At 36.6% G+C, this 16,949-nt stretch overlaps 1 pseudogene; it reads right to left on the minus strand.

Annotated features, from left to right (window-relative positions):
- Positions 1-5,429: 5,429 nt before the first annotated feature.
- On the minus strand, positions 5,430-7,203 carry LOC100619808 (dystroglycan 1-like; annotated as a pseudogene).
- Positions 7,204-16,949: the final 9,746 nt, after the last annotated feature.

Below are 16,949 nucleotides of genomic sequence, written 5' to 3' on the forward strand. Positions count from 1 at the left end.
AGACCAAAGGGTTAGGAGGTGTCCCTTAGCATATACTCCATTTGAACTCATATAGATTTTATCAATATGCCAAAAGACAAAAGGGTTAATTATTGCCTTGTCATCATAGACAGACTGACTAGATGGCCAGATTTTCCTGCCAAAAAGAACAATGCGAAATTTGTAGTCAAAATCCTACTAAAAGAAATCATACCTAGATTTGGGATTCCCACAAAATTGGACTCAGACCATGGAAGTCACTTTACTCAATCAATATTAAATGAAATTTATAAAAATCTAGGAATACAAGCAACATACGACACACTATATCATCCCCAAAGTTCAGGGTAAGTGGAGAGATAAAGACATCAAAACATTGATAGGAGAATTTTGTGCAGAAATACACCAAAAATGGACAGATATTCTGCCAGTAGTTCTGTTCCATCTTAGAACACAACCTAGTGAATATCTGCACATCTCTCCATTTGAGATGCTATATGGACAGGCAATTTGGCAAGGAAGGACTTGTAAACCAGCTTACATTGCAATGATAGGTAGAGATTGTCAATTAACAAAATATATACAAGCTCTACAAACAAAAATAGCAGAGTTGCATGAAATGGGCTTGATACAACAAACCATACCCCTGGATTACAATTTGCACAACATCAAACCAGGAGACATAGAATACTTTAAAATTTTCAATAGAAAATTGGCTACAGACATAAAATGGATTGGACCACATGAAGTATTGCTTACTACTCCAACAGCTATAAACATTGCAGGGAAAGACTCATGGTTTCACTGTTCCCATGTAAAAGCAGAAAAATTCAACATCACTGTATCAGACATAGAAGAAAATTAGAAAAAAGATAGTGCTGAGAAATGAAAACAAAAACTGATGAACATCAAAAAGTACACCACAAAGAAACAATAGTGACACATTAATTTTCAAGACAATAAGATCTTAGTAGTCAAGTATGACACAGCGAGAAGACAACTTTTCAGTCCAGAGGAAAAGCAGCCCAGAGGAAAAGTGTGCCAGAGGAAATGATTTTAAACCAGCCCAAAGGAAAAGATTTTAAAGCATCCCAGAGGAAAAGCATCAAGAAAAGCTGCTAGAGAGAAGAAACAAAGAGGAAAAAGCTGAAATGGAAAGCTAAGACTTTGAACTTTGTAAAAAATTTTAATAGCTACTAGAGAAAAGAAACAACAACAACAAAAAGCTGAAATGGATAGCTAAGACTTTGAACTTTGTACATTTGTTTATATAAGAAGAGGACAGATGGGAAACAAGAAATATGTAAGATTGTGTTGAAATAATAAAACAAAATTAATTTCACATATTAGGGAAAGAACATGCAACATTACATAACTTGGAAGAAAGAAGAGATCCATCAGTCAACATGAGAAGTAGAAATCTGAAGAAACTTGATAAGTATTAATTCAACACAACAGTATTAGACACAAAACACAAAATCACAAACTGACAGATATTGGAAGACCTTTTTTAAATAAACAAGTGTTTGAAATTATATTTAAGCAAATTGTAAATATGTATATAATTAGTTCCATAAGGTCTTAGGCAAATAGAAGGATCAATAGATATTTCTATTTGATGACAGGATGTGGAACAATGTATATTATTGTATTATATGTAAATAATCTCCATAAATAATGTATATGGTATAATTAAGTTAGTAATATAGTGATAGAGTCTGTAAATATTTAGCATAGCATGTATATATGTTGTACATAGGATTAGGTTATAGATTAGACTAGAGACTTAGATAATAGTTATAATAAATTAGGATTAGGAGTAAGTTAAGTTATACATAGGAATAGACTTAATATGCATTTGCAGATAGTAATGTTTTAATTGTTTATTTTAAAACTGATGCTGAAATTGTATTTAATGGAAATATATGGAGATAAAATAGTTCGCAAATAAAAATAGATACATTAAACAGCAAAACTGTTTTACTTTAATTTAGCAAGAGTAAGAAGTATTAGCATTAAGATTCAAATTTCTTTGTAATGGTTTTGTTCAAACATTTATTGTACTGAATTTATTATAAAACCCTAAAACAACCCTTACCCAAACTTTCCTGAATAGAATTCCTTAGAGTAGATAAAGTTAGCATAGAATAGTAATAGAGTAATTGAAGGAAGTTTATTATTTGGGGGGAAATGGTTAGAAATTAGATTTAGTAGATTGGTAGCTATAATAAAAATCAGTGACCTTGGGAAGGTCACAACAAAAAAAGGGGGAGGATTGTGGAAAGGAAAACTAAGGTAAGTTCTGGACTTTCTGCCAGTGAGTTGGAACAAACAACAGTGGAAATATTAGAGAGAGAAGATATTGACAAGACTGACAGTTGGTGGGGGAAGGGGCAACTGGGAGTGGCAGTTGGTCTTGTGACTAGCACTTTCTTCCTGACCCTGGAAGTGGAAGGAGCTCTCTCCCTGTCTTTGGATAGAAGCGCCTCTATTCCTGCATTTCCCAATGGTGTGCTCTACCTGGATCCCTGGGATCATGTTCATCGGACAGAAGGACTTAAGGGAAGCAGTTTGAACTGTAAGGCTGGTCTTTAGGGGCATCTGCCTGAAGAGACAGGCCCAACCAGATCTGAAGGTCTGAAATTTTCTTCCTCTCACTGTCTATTGCTAAGACTTTTGAAATTAAGAAAGCTAGCACAGTAGCATATGCAGGAATAAGAGAAAACTTCCACCAGCCTGTCTCAGATCTAAAGCTGAGAGAGACTCAAAAAAACCTCATATAGGGAATGCCTCTTGCCTCTTCCCCGATACCTACCCAATCCAAACTTGTTATTAAAATTTATCTTTATTTGAATATCACAGTCAGATAAGAGGACTAAAATTTCAGGGGAAATAGATGGAGCTGAACCTCAGTACAGCCAGTCAACTATAAACAGTCCTTATTGGATCCCTGCTGGGAGACCTTGGTCTGGGGGGAGGCTTGTTCCTCAGGAGGGTCCGTGCTTACCTGCTCTGGGGCATCTTCAGCATCAATTCATAGAGAAGACACCTGGCAGGCTATCAGAAGTGGCCCATTTCTCGGGAACCCCATTTTGAAAAATACCCTCTCTGCAGGGGGCATATCTTTCCTTTTACCTCACCAGCAGCCATATTCCCTCTCTCCCTTCTACTCCTCCATTCCACATTATGAAACTTTCCATATCCCCTGTTCATCAATCCCACCCATTTTCTCTATAAATATTACACTAGCCCAATATAACCCTGATACCTAAATGAGAAGCAAGTCTAAACATCACGTTAACATTAAGCCTATCCACAGATTTAAGGCCAAAATAAAGCAAATGAGAACACTAACACAAACCCTGACCCAAATGTATCTTTGATGATAAAACTAAGGGAAATAGGATCAATCATGTAGACACTACACTAATATTTACCATTTGTGAAGCACTAAACAAATATCTACCCAAGAGTAACCCTGATATCTAAGTGATAGCCAATTCTAAACATGTTAACATTATCCCTAACCTCATGTTTTACACTAAAATGAAGCAAATTGAAACACTAACCCCAAATCTGTCTCAAAAGTAACTTTGATGATAAAACTAATGCAAATAGAAATCATCATGTTTACCCTTAACTAACATATACCTTATATCCTAAATCCTAACACTAACTCTAACACTAAATCCTAAGTTTAGCCCTAACTCTAATTTCATTTCTCAACCTAACCCTAACCCTACACAATACCCTGACTAACGAAAAGACTAACCCTAACCTTTAAGAAACTTGTAGCCAAAATGGTACAATAATGGGGAGTTTAACCCTAAACATAGATCTACCCCAACAGTAATAATCCTGATGCCCAAATGAGAGGCAATTCTAAACATCATGTTAACATCATCCCTCACCGCATATTTTATACTAAAATAAAGCAAATTGGAACACTTACTCCATCTCTTTCCCTTATGTAATATTGATGATAAAACTAACACAAAAAGAACAATCTTCATGACCCTAAATTAATGCATATCATTTACCTAACACTAGACAAAAATCAACCCCAACAGTAACCCTGATATGTAAATGAGAACCAATTTTAAATATCTCGTTAACATTATCCCATCTTGTTAACATAATCCCTAACCTTATAGTTTACACTAAAAGAAAGCAAATTGGAACATTAACAGCAAATCTGTCCCATATTGTAGCAGGTAAAATTAGTTTCTCTGCTAGAAGTATTATATTTTATGAGGTTTATTAAATATTAAGAATTTAAGAAAATACAAGTAAGAAAGCATGTGCTTAGGAGGGCCGAAAGACCCATTCAATTTCACTTACATCATGAGAGACACGTCTGCTTGGAAGCAGAAGTAGGAAGAGAGCGCCAATAGGCTTTATAGCCAGTTTAAATAGAAATATTTGATCTTGCCCAGGTGGGAATCTCAGTGAGATTAGAGGGCATCCTGGGAACTAGAGCAAGGACTTCTGGGAATTGAAGTCCAGGGTTCAAATCTCCATTTTTACAATATGTAATTTTTATGATAAAACTAATAGAAATAGGAATCATCATGTTGACCCTTCACTAACACTTACCATATATCCTAAATCCTAACTGTAACCCTAACCCTATATATTAACCCTAAGCCTAAATCCTAACCCTAAATTCTAAATTTAGCCCTAACCCTCGCTCTAAATTCCTTTCTCAACCCAATACCCTACAAAGTACCCTGACTCTAACAAAAAGACTAAACTGAATTCTAATCCTATACTTAAAGAAACTTGGAGCCAAAATGGAACTGTAATGGGGATCATAACTCTAAACATATCGCTAGTGTGAAAAGGAAAATTAAGGCAAGTTCTGAACTTTCTGCCACCGAGATGGAACAAACAGTGGGAATATTAGAGAGAGAAGATATTGACAAGACTGACAGTTGGTGGGGGAAGGGGCAACTGGGAGTGGCGGTTGTTCTTGTGACTAGCACTTTCTTCCTGACCCTGGAAGTGGAAGGAGCTCTCTCCCTGTCTCTGGATAGAAATGCCTCTATTCCTGCATTTCCCAACTGTGTGCACTACCTGAATCCCTGGGATCATGTTCATTGGACAGAAGGACTTAAGAGAAGCAGTTTGGACTGTAAGGCCGGTCTTTAGGGGCATCTGCCTGAAGAGACAGGCCCAACCAGCTCTGAAGGTCAGAAATTTTCTTCCTCTCACTGTTTATTGCTTAGACTTTTGAAATTAAAAAGCTAGCACAGATATAGCATAGACAAGAATAAGAGAAACCCTCCATCAGCCTGTTAGGCTTGGCCTCAGCTCAAAAGCTGAGAGAGGCTCAAAAAACCTCATATAGGGAATCCCTCTTCCCTCTTCCCTGATATCTACCCAATCCAAACTTGTTATTAAAATTTATCTTTATTTGAATATCTCAGTCAGATAAGAGAACTAACATTTCAGGGGACATAGAGGGAGCTGATACTCAGGATAGCCAGTCGACAATAAATAGTCCTAATTGGACCCCTGCTGCATGGCTTGGTCTCGGGGGAATCTTGTCCCTCAGGAGGGTCCATGCTTACTTGATCTGGTGCATATTTGGCATCAATTCATAGAGAAGACATCCCTGCAGGCCCATAAGTGGCCCATTTTCTTGGGAACCCCATTTTCATAAATAGCCTCTCTGCTATCTCTGCAGTGGGCATCTCTTTCCTTTTATCTCACCAGCAGCCATATTCCCTCTCTCCCTTCTATTCCTCCAATCCCCGTTATAAAACCTTCCTTATCCCCTGTTCATCAATCCCACCCATTTTCCCTATAAATATTACAGTTTTTGGCAAGCCAGGTAGGATGAATTATAACAACAGTGGGTTCTATGTAGCTTGGAATTGTTGTTGGCTGAATCTGGCCAGGGACTATAGTGTCTCTATCGGATACTCTGGTAGGCTATATTGGCCCCAGATTTGGGGTCTGAACAATGGCACCTCACTTTCGAATAGTAACTGCTAATTTTCCAGGAATAGCATCTTGTACTGGAGAAGGTGCAGTTTCTGTAGGAGGTACAATGGCTGGGGAGGTGGATGTAGGAACAATCCTAGATGACGGTTCTTGGAGAGCTGTTGTAGGGGGTCCAGTGGCAGTGACTGGTGTGGGTGTTGCATTAATCTGTATCCTTATCCATTTTGGAAAATGTCGTTTCTTATTAGCAATATGCCAGCCTACAACAGGATAGCCAAGCTGAGCAGATATTGTACCTTCTTCAGTTGGAGTTTCAACACTACTAATGTTAGGGACACTGTTTTGGTTCGAAGAACAACCTAGCTTCCATGAAAGTAAGACTCCATTTTCTACTACTTTTTTTTTTTGCATTTCCTGGGTCTGCCATGAAGGCTGATATGTCAAATAGTCTGTTATTTACAACTGGAACCAATTTCATATTATGCAGTTCTACTTCTGAGAAATGTTTCATTCTATTTAAGAGCTCGACCCTCTGTTTTAGTGTCATTTTTCTGAGATTACCATCCAAAATTACAGTCCAGATAGTTACTGGTTCATCGGCCCCACACACAAATGGAGCAGCTTAATTAACATCTTGTGAAGCAACTCTTACTGACTTTGGTTCACTGTGATCTTCGGGTACCCTTCAATAGAGAATACATTCATTTCTTGGGACACATAACTTCCATTGGCTGCCAGCTGCATGGCATTGACAGAAATGTAATGTAACCTTTGTCTATATTAAGGGAAAGATCTAGAAGATGGCTCTCTGGATCCCAGTGTAGTCAAGAGGGCAAAACTTCTTTCCCAGCCTCTGACATCTTAATTATTTCTCCACTGAAAGTGATTAAATCTGTTGGAATGGCAACTCAAAATGAGCGACCTACTACAGCTATACCATCTGGAATGCCCACAACAGCTGGGATAGTCTCTCAAAGATCAGAAAGCACTGAATGCATTGATGCTTCTAACTGGTTTTCCCACTCCCTTACAACTTCAGAGGGTTCACTGGACCAGTGAGACTGAGCTGAAGCAATCATTAGTAGAAGAATAAAAAAGGTCCTCCCCCAAAGAGGGGACAGTAGTACAAATCCAACAGTCATACTCATTACAATTTCCAATTATGTTAAAGCTAAAAATTGTAGAACACTGGCCAAAAATGTGGAGTGGATTCTTTTATCTCAGCTTTGGCACACTTGTTCTATCCCAACAGGTCTTCAAAAACCCCGAGTGCTGCCGGGCAGAGGCAGGTGCTGACACTCCCCACTCTGCCAGGATGCCCATCAGGGGTCCAATAAGGACTGTTTATAATTGACTGACTGTCCTGAGGATCAGCTCCCTCTATGTCCCCTGAAATGTTAGTTCTCTTATCTGACTGTGATATTCAAATAAAGATAAGTTTTAATAACAAGTTTGGATTGGGTAAATATCAGGGAAGAGGGAAGATGGATTCCCTATATGAGGTTTTTTTGAACCTCTCTCAGCTTTTGAGCTGAGGCCAGGCCTAACAGGCTGGTGGAGGGTTTCTCTTATTCCTGTCTGTTATATCTGTGCTAGCTTTCTTAATTTCAAAAGTCTTAGCAATAAACAGTGAGAGGAAGAAAAGTTCTGACCTTCAGAGCTGGTTGGGCCTGTCTCTTCAGGCAGATGCCCCTAAAGACCAGCCTTACAGTTCAAACTGCTTCCCTTAAGTCCTTCTGTCCAATGAACATGATCTCAGGGATCCAGGTAGAGCACACCATTGGGAAATGCAGGAATAGAGGCACTTCTATCCAGAGACAGGGAGAGAGCTCCTTCCACTTCCAGGGTCAAGAAGAAAGTGCTGGTCACAAGACCAACTGCCACTCCCAATTGCCCCTTCCCCCACCAACTGTCAGTCTTGTTAATATCTTCTCTCTCTAATATTCCCACTGTTGTTTGTTCCATCTCAGTGGCAGAAAGTCCAGAACTTGCCTTAATTTTCCTTTCCACACCATGCCCTGGGACTACAAAGAAAGGCAAAAAATCATCTCTGTTCTCAAGGACATAATCTAATGAGGGAGACAACATGGAAACATCTGTGTACAAATAATCTATAGAGAGAGTGATTGTCAGTGTCAAAGGCATCAGAGAAGTCAAAAAGAATGAGGACTGAGAAAAGGTCAAGGGACTGGGCAATTAAGAGATTATTAATGACTTTGGAGAGTGTGGTTTAAGTTGAATGATGAGCTCAGTTAGTCAGTCAATAGGTATTTATTATATGTATACTATGTTCCTGTCACTGTGATAAATAAACTATGTAGATATAAAGAAAGGCATGACAGTCTCTACCCTCAAGAAAGGCAACTAGGTGGTGTAATGGAAGCCCGAAGTCAAGAAAACTCATCTTCCTGGGTTCAAATCTGTCCTCAGACACTTGCTAGCTGCTTAACCTAGGGAAAGTCACTTAACTCTGTTTATCTCAGTTTTCTAGTCTGTAAAATGGGCTGGAGAAAGAAATGACAAACTTCTCCAGTATCTTTGCCAAGAAAATCCCAAATGGGGTCATGAAGAGTTAGACTGGACTCAAGATGACTGAATAGCAACAACAAGGAAGCTGGATTGTAGAGTTGAGAAGAAAGTAAGAAGAGGGGAAATGGAAATTACTATTGTAGATGGTTTTATCAAAGAGTTAACCCAAAAGGCAGAAATGATATGAGGCCATAGTTAGTGGGGAAGGGAGGATCAAGTGAAGGAATTTTGAAGTTGGAGAAAATATGCATGTTTACAGGTAGTAGAGAAGCATCCAGGATACAAAGGGAGATGGATGATGACTGATAGAGGGAGGATGATCAAGCGGACAATCTGCTAGAGGAGTTAGGATAGAATGGAATGGATTGTACAGGTAGAAGTCACAAAGAAATTTTTAAAAATGAAGCTATTGGGTTCATGTTTCATTGTCATTGGTCACTTTTGAGAGAGTCATTTGAATTTAGTAGGGCCAGAAGTTAGATTGTAAAGGTTTGAGGAGTGACTGGGAGGTAAGGAAATGAAGTCAATGAGTGCAAGCAACTCTTTTAGCACTACAGAGACCAAGTGTCAATTGTCAAGGAAATATATTTGATAAATATCTTCTTTCTTCTATCTGTGCAAATGCACCTTAAATACAAATAAGCATAAATAGATATAATTTTACTTTGAATTAAAGTTTTTCATCTTACTATTAATTAAAGCAGCCTACTTCTTCAAAGTATTTTTAAATTCTGGTCTTTTCAGTACTAGTTTTAGCATAAAATATGTACAATTGCTTGAGGAAATTGCAGGGTCAGGTAAAGGGGTTTCTTTGTTATTTTATTTCATTTTTTTGTAGGTATTAGGGAAAGAACTAATAGATAAAGAGAGTTTGAAGATAAGAGAAAGAATACAAGAGTTGGGGGAGTGGAGTAAAAATGGTGAAGCTCAGCTTCTGCCTGTAACTGCTCCAAACAGAAATAGTAGATGTGCTAGACTGAATTCTGATAGGAAAACAACTCCCCCCCAAAAAAAGTCACAGCAAATCTTTTGTATGGCACAGGTGGCACAGGATGACAGAATATTCTGCTGGCATTAAGTCTTGGATCAGGGCAGGAGTACAGAGCACTTCAACACTGTGGACAAGAGGAGGTCCCAGACTCTACCAGGACATCACCAGACCACACCACGATGGCAGCTTTGTCACCTACTATATATATGTGAGTCATAGATCCAGAGAAAGCTCAGGATGAGGACTTGAGAATCGGGGTGGTATTCCCACATAGGGAATCCCTGGACAGTGTACTAAGAAAGGAAAAAGTTCAGAAGCTCGCAGCAGTAGAGTGGCTCATGCTCTAAGAACAAAGCAGGAGCTCAATCTAGCATCTAGCCAAGCCTGCAGAGGAATGACCTGGGCAAGAATCTCAAATCAAAGGAGAGGCTACAATTCTGCCACTATGAACCAACAGAACTTTATAGTGGCTAATAGGAGACGAGTCCAGCAATATACTATTTGTGCACTAGTATAATCCAGGTCAAGAGATTATAGAACTCAAACCAGGGAGGCATCAGTTAGACTTTGTCTTGAATCAGATCACTTTGGGAATAATGAAAGCTTCCAGGTCCCCACTCTATCTCTGATATCCTGAAATATTGCAACACTTAATATCCCCCCCCCAAAAAAACAGCCTAGATCTTCCCTTTATAAGTGGGGCAAAGCCCAGCCCTAATATAAAATGCAATGTCAGGAAGGTAAACAAAAAAGAACTCTACCATAATGAGTTATTATGGTGACAGGAATATTCAAGATATAAACCCAGAAGGGAATGATGCCAAAAAATCTACAAGCCCTACCCCATACACTCATACACAAATGGGGCTTAGAAAAAAACTGAACTAGAATTCCAGAAAAATAAGAAGCAAATTTTTAAAAAAATATTTTTATAAATAGAGAATATTTGAGGAAAAATGAGAGTTATAGAAGAAAGATTCACAATGAAATTAACAACTTGACAGAAAGAAGTAAAAAATGTTGCCCAAAACATACTCCCTGAAAAAGTAGAATGAATTAAATAAAAGCTAATAACCCTATGAAAAAAAAACAAGAAATATTAAAACAAAGTCAAAAGGTAAAAAAAAAGCAAAAAGTAAATATAGCATATTAAAAAACAACTGGCTTAGAAAAAATCAAGGAGAAAAAATAAAGTATCATTGGATTGTGTGAATACTATAACCCGAAAAAAGCCTACACAACATATTTCAAGAAACTTAAAAGAAATCAGGTCTCTTAGAACCAGAGGGTAAAGTGCAAATAGAAAGAATCTACAAGTAACTTCTTGAAAGAATCCCCAAAAGACAGCTTCCAGACACATTATAACCCAAATTCAGAAGTTTCAGGTAAAAGAAAAATATAGAGCAAACAGTGAAAAAGAAATCTCAAGTATTAAGTAACTATAGTTTGGATCACACACTATTTAGCAACTATTTTTATACAAAAGTGGAAATTTTACATGAAAGACGGAAAAAAGAAAACATTAAATGAAGTGGGGAGAAAGGAGTGGAAAATTTGGAATATATTTCAGAAGGCAAAACATATGAACTTTTTAGCCAGGAATAACTTAACCAGCAAAACTTAGCATAATTGTTGGGAAAAATAAATCTATTGCACTGATATAAAAATGTATTCAAAGTCAAAAATTCAACAATCTCCAAATCAAGGTAGAAAGTTAGATTTTATTGGAAGAGGGCCAAATCCTCCAACAAAACAGTTCCCTTGCGTGTATTACATAGTTAGACCCCTGCAAGAGACAATGCAAGGTGGCAAAGACCCAGTTCATATAATAGTACAGTAACAAAATTAATATTTCCATTCAAGGTGCATGACATATCTCCATAGAGATTTGGGACTGATATCACAAGACATAACATCATATAGACCTTCTTAGGAAACAGTTACCCAACAACAAAGCTGATTGGTTAGTTCTCTTAGGAAAGCCCATCTGAGTCTAAAGGTTAAATCACAAGATAATACCCTTATTTAGAGAAATAATGATGACCATTACCTAAGACTCATCTGATCTGGGGGAAGGGGAGGGAAGGATGTTACTTATGGTTAGTTCCAAAAAGGGAAGGGTGTAGATGGTTGAACCATATCTCTACATGAAACTCAGATGGTCAGCATCTTATAAGAAAGTGAAGTGCAAACTTCATAACTAACAAGGGAGGGGTTGAAAAACCCCCTTAGAAGCAGTTTTATGCTTTACTTAGAAATCCTTAAAAATAATCATGAGTTCTATTGATTGTAATTAATATTATGATGGAATTATACTAATCATTTTAGAATCAAAATATTGATTATCTTAAACCTACCACTATCACTAAAATCCATTCAAGTATAAGAGGGTAAGGGTCTATCTTCTTGACATAATGTTATAACATCATGTTATAACATAATGAGAGAGAGAACATAATAAAGAGAAAAAATGGATCTTTAATGAAAGTGAGGACTTGCATGCATTCCTGATGAAAAGACCAGAGCTGTATGCAAACTTTGGAGTTCAAACAGAAGAGATAAGAAACATATAGTGGTAATCATAAATGAAAAATGATAATTGACTAAACAAGGACAAGCTACGTCTATATTCTCTGATAGGGAGATGATGCTTATGTCTCCTCTGAGCCTCCTCATCATTAGGGGTCAGAGTCAGACCAGGTCTATGAGTAATTCTGCCAAGTCTTGATCTGAAGAGAAGAATGGAGAGGGAACAACATCTCCAAATATATCTGTAGAGGGGAGGGAAAAGAAAATTAAGGAAAATCATCTCATGTAATTATGGTGCCTAAATAGACATGTATACAAACTAGGAGGAGGAGGGGGCTTTAGACAACAACTGACACTTCAACTTTACCCTCATGTGAATTAGAAGAAAGAATACAGACATACACACAAGGTTGGGCAAAGAAATGCATTTCATTAAACAGGGAAATAGAAGGAAAATATGAGAAGTGGGGAGGGGGAGGGACAGAGGAAAGGTAGTTTAAGGGAAGGATTAGTCCTAAACAAAAGAGACTTTAAGACTATTCAAAAATATTTGTAGCTATTCAGAATTGGCAAAAATGGGAATATGAGGGAGTGTCCATAATTTAAGGAAAGGTTGAAAAAGTTATGGCATACAAATGTGATGGGATACTATGTGTGGTAAGAAATAATAAAAGTGATGATTTGGGAGAAATATGAAAAGATTTATCTGGATTGATTCAGGGAGAAGTAAACAGAATCAGGAGAATAATTTATTCAATGAAAAAGGTAATCAACTTTGAAAAAATTAGGAATTCTTTTCAGCATAATGACTAACCATATTTCCAGAGGATTAATGATGGAACATGCCACCCATCTCCTAATAGAGAGGTGAAGGACTCAGAATTGGACAGTTTTGGGGGGGCATGATCAATGTAGAAATTTGTTTTTACTGACATTTATAATGGGAATCATTCTTTCCCCCCTTAATTCTCAAGTTAGGAGTGGGGGGATAGGGTTGGAGAATAAGAAGGCAGATTTTCTTCTGGTTGAAAATAATTTTTATGTTAGCATGTTAAGTTAACATGTTATACAAATATAATAGCATGAAACATATTACTATAATATTCTATGTTGAATTATTAATGTTATATATAATACATCAATGTAATATACCTTAATATAATTTAGATGATTTATTTATACAACTTAAATATGATATATTTATTTTATATTTTTAAACACATATTTACATACTAATATAAATATAACATATGATGAATTTAGTAGTATATAATATATGTAAAGAAGATAAGAGAAAGGGAATAGATAAGCTCCCAAAAGAGATCAGAAGGAAAAATTGAAAAAGTAGAGGAGTAATCCATAACAAGTAAAGGACCAGCTTCCACATCAGAGCCTGGAGCAAAAAAGGAAAGAAGAGAGGATGATAAAAAGGGGTTTTGAGGAATGCTGTTAGAGAAAAGAGAGAGCCCATGATGAATGCCTTTTATTTTCTCTTTCACGTAGGAGGCAAGGTCCTGTGATGATAGGGTAGAGGCAGGAAAACATTAAAATGATGACACACAAAGATAGACTGAACAAACAGTTAATGTTTAACCTAGAGAAGAGAAAGAGGATGGAGATCTGATAGTTGTTTTAAAGTATTTGAGGTCCCAGAGGGCAAAAATAGGAGCAGTGAGTAGATATGGCAAAGGTAAATTCTGACTTCATGTAAGGAAAAACTATCTAACCCATAGAGCTGTCCAAAAATGGAATAGACTATCCTTTAAGGTAATGACTTCCCCTTCCGTGGAGGTCTCCCAGTAGCAGCTGGATGCCCATGTAATCTCACCATCAAAAATACCCTCATTCAACACAGCTGAAATGGACTGTGAAGATGAAACATGGTCTGGGGTCTGAGGTCAGCTATATATTCAGTGGGGTGATTTACACTCATTCAGAAACACCAATCAAAATGGCTGAGCCAGTCATGCAGCCTGTTCCAAATGTGCCTAATTATATTGTCAGCTAGCTCATTTCTCTCCTTCTCTGCAAGAATGGCTTGTGAGAATTTGTCAGATGCTTTACTAATATCTAGGCAAGCTATCTCTACAGCATTCCACTAGCCTATCAATCTAATTACCCTGTCAAAAAAGGATATGAGTTTAGTTTGTCATGACTTGTTCTAGATGATGTATTGTTAGCTCTTTGTGATCACTGTGTCTTTTTCTAATTCACTAATCATCCCTTTAATAACATAGCTTAGAATTTTTCCAGGAATTACTGTATTCCAGTGACCCTTTAAAACATTTTCCCACACCCTGATATTTAATTAACAAGGAGAAACAGCTAAATCAAATATCCATCCAGGTTCTTACATTGCCATAGCTATCAAAGATAAGGAAATAGGTTATTTATAATTGTACTAACTTGCCATTTTTCTCCTGGTCCTCATTTTTAAGTATTGTTGGGTTAATTGGAGAAATCTGGGCAATTTATGTTTTTTAAAACATTTATTGATTTTCCTTAGATTGTCAGATTTATTGGTATATAATTGGGCAAAATAACTTCTAATGATTGCTTTAATTTCCTCTTTATTGGTTGTAAATTCATTATTTTCATTTTTTATACTGGTAATTTGGTTTTCTTCTTTTTTTAATCAAATTAATCAATGGTTTATCTATTTATTCCTCTCCCCATAAAAATAACTCCTTGTCTTACTTATCAATTCAATGGTTTTCTTACTTTAACTTTATTAATCTCTCCTTTGATTTTCAAATTTGGTGTTTAATTAGAAATTAAATTTTTTCTGTTTTTTTCTTTTTAGTTGTTTGCCGAGTTCATAGCTCTGCTCTTTCTCTATTTTATTGATGTAAGCATTTAGTGATATTAATTTTCCCTTAAGTATAGTTTTGGCTGCATTCCCAAAATTTTGGTATGTTATCTCCTTGTCATTTAATTCAATTGTTGATTATTTCTATGATCTGTTCTCTGATACACTCATTGTTTAGGATAAAGTTATTTATTAAAATTAATTTTTAGTCTTTTTCCTTCAGTCCTTTCTTGAGTGTGATTTTTATAACATTATTACTGTGAACACTATATACAGTAAGCAATACATTATAGTGCTCAACTGTGAGTGACTTTATTATCAGTAGTACAAGGATCCCAGATAACTCCAAGGAACTCATGCCAAAAAAAGGCTACCCATTACCATAGAAGGAACTGACAGAATCTGAATGCAGATCGAAGCATACTATTCTTCATTTTTACTCCTCTATAAATATTTCTCTAGTATAAGTGATATGTGTCTTCTTTCACAACATCATGAACATGGAAATATGTATTTATTATAATATATTTACAACCTATACCATAGTATTTGCCATCTTGGGGAGGGATGCAGAGTGGGAAAAAGGAAGAAATCATGAATCACAAAATGTCAGAAAATAGTATAGATTGTATCAACATGCAAACATTTTTAAATAAATAAAAAAAAGAAAGGAAGGTGGGATGACTGACTTTTGCTTTTAACAGACCTGACAAAAATATGCTGTCTACAAAAAAACACATTTAAAACAGGGAGACACATGCAGAGTAAAAATAAGAGGCTAGAGCATAATCTACTATGTCTCAGTTAAAGTAAAAAAAAAGCAGGGGTAGCAATCATGATTTCAGAGAAAGTAAAAGTAAAAAGATAAGGAGATAAGGAAGAATATTACATCATGATAAAAGGCACCCAAGGACAATGAAACAATATCAATATTATGCATATATGCACCTAAAGGCATAGCATCCAGATTCCTAAAGGACAAGTTATATGAATTACAAGAAGAAATGTAGTAAAATGTTTCTAGTGGGGAACTTCAACCTTTCCCTCCCGGAAGTACATAAACTCAACAACAACAACAAAAAAAGATGTTAAGGAGATGAACAGAATTTTAGAAAAGTTGCATATATATGATAGACCTCTGGAGAAAACTAAATGAATATATATATAATAGAAAGGAATATATTTTTTCCTCAACAATACATGTCACCTTTGCAAAAATTGACTGCATAATAGGACATAAAATCCTCATACTTAAATGTAGAAGAGCAGAAATATTAAATGTATACTTTTCAGATCATAATGCAAAGGACAGCTGAAAGAAAGACAAAAAATTAATTGGAAGTTAAATAATCTTATCCTAAAGAATGAATGGGTCAAAGAACAAATCATAGAAACAATAAATGATTTTCTTAAAGAAAATGACAATGAGGAGGCAACATTTCAAAATTTATGGCATGTATACAAAGTGGTACTTAGGGAGAAATTAATATCTACAAATGCTTATATCAATAAAATAAAGAGCAGATCAATGAATTTGGATTGCAATTAAAAAACTAGAAAAAGAACAAATTAAAGATCTCCAATTAAACACCAAGTTAGAAATACTAAAAATCAAGTGAGATTAATAAAATTGAAAGTAAGAAAACCATTGAACTAGGGGGAAGCTGAGTGGCTCAGTGGATTGGGAATATGAATTTTAGATTTACTCCACCCTGCCTAGTCCAGCAACCAGGAATATCTACACCCCTACTTAAAGATTAAGTGTTGAGGAGGATGGCCTATGACAGACATGTGCTAGCAAGTGACAAATCAGAAACAACTGACAGACCCCCTGGGCTGTCCTAAATCAAGCTTAAGCTATCATTGGTACATGTGAAACACAGGAAGTGATGTAAAGAACAGTCTTATATATTTTGTGTGACTTCCTCTCTCTGGGTTCTCTCGTGGAGATGTGGCTCTCACTCTCATGCTCTCTCCGAGGCTCTTGCTCTGACTCTTGCTAGTGGAGATGTTGGTCTCTGTTGGCAGTGTGAGGAGTGCTGGGTGGCATTTGGTGTCTTGGTGGTTGGTGTTTGCGGCTTTCCAGTAAGGGACTGGAGAATCTTGGTAGCGTGAGTTAGGTGAGGCATCTTCCCTGAGGGACCTGGGCGAGTGATTTAGGCT

This window comes from Monodelphis domestica, chromosome 8 (assembly GCF_027887165.1).
Source record: "Monodelphis domestica isolate mMonDom1 chromosome 8, mMonDom1.pri, whole genome shotgun sequence".
NCBI classification, from domain to species: Eukaryota; Metazoa; Chordata; class Mammalia; order Didelphimorphia; family Didelphidae; genus Monodelphis; species Monodelphis domestica.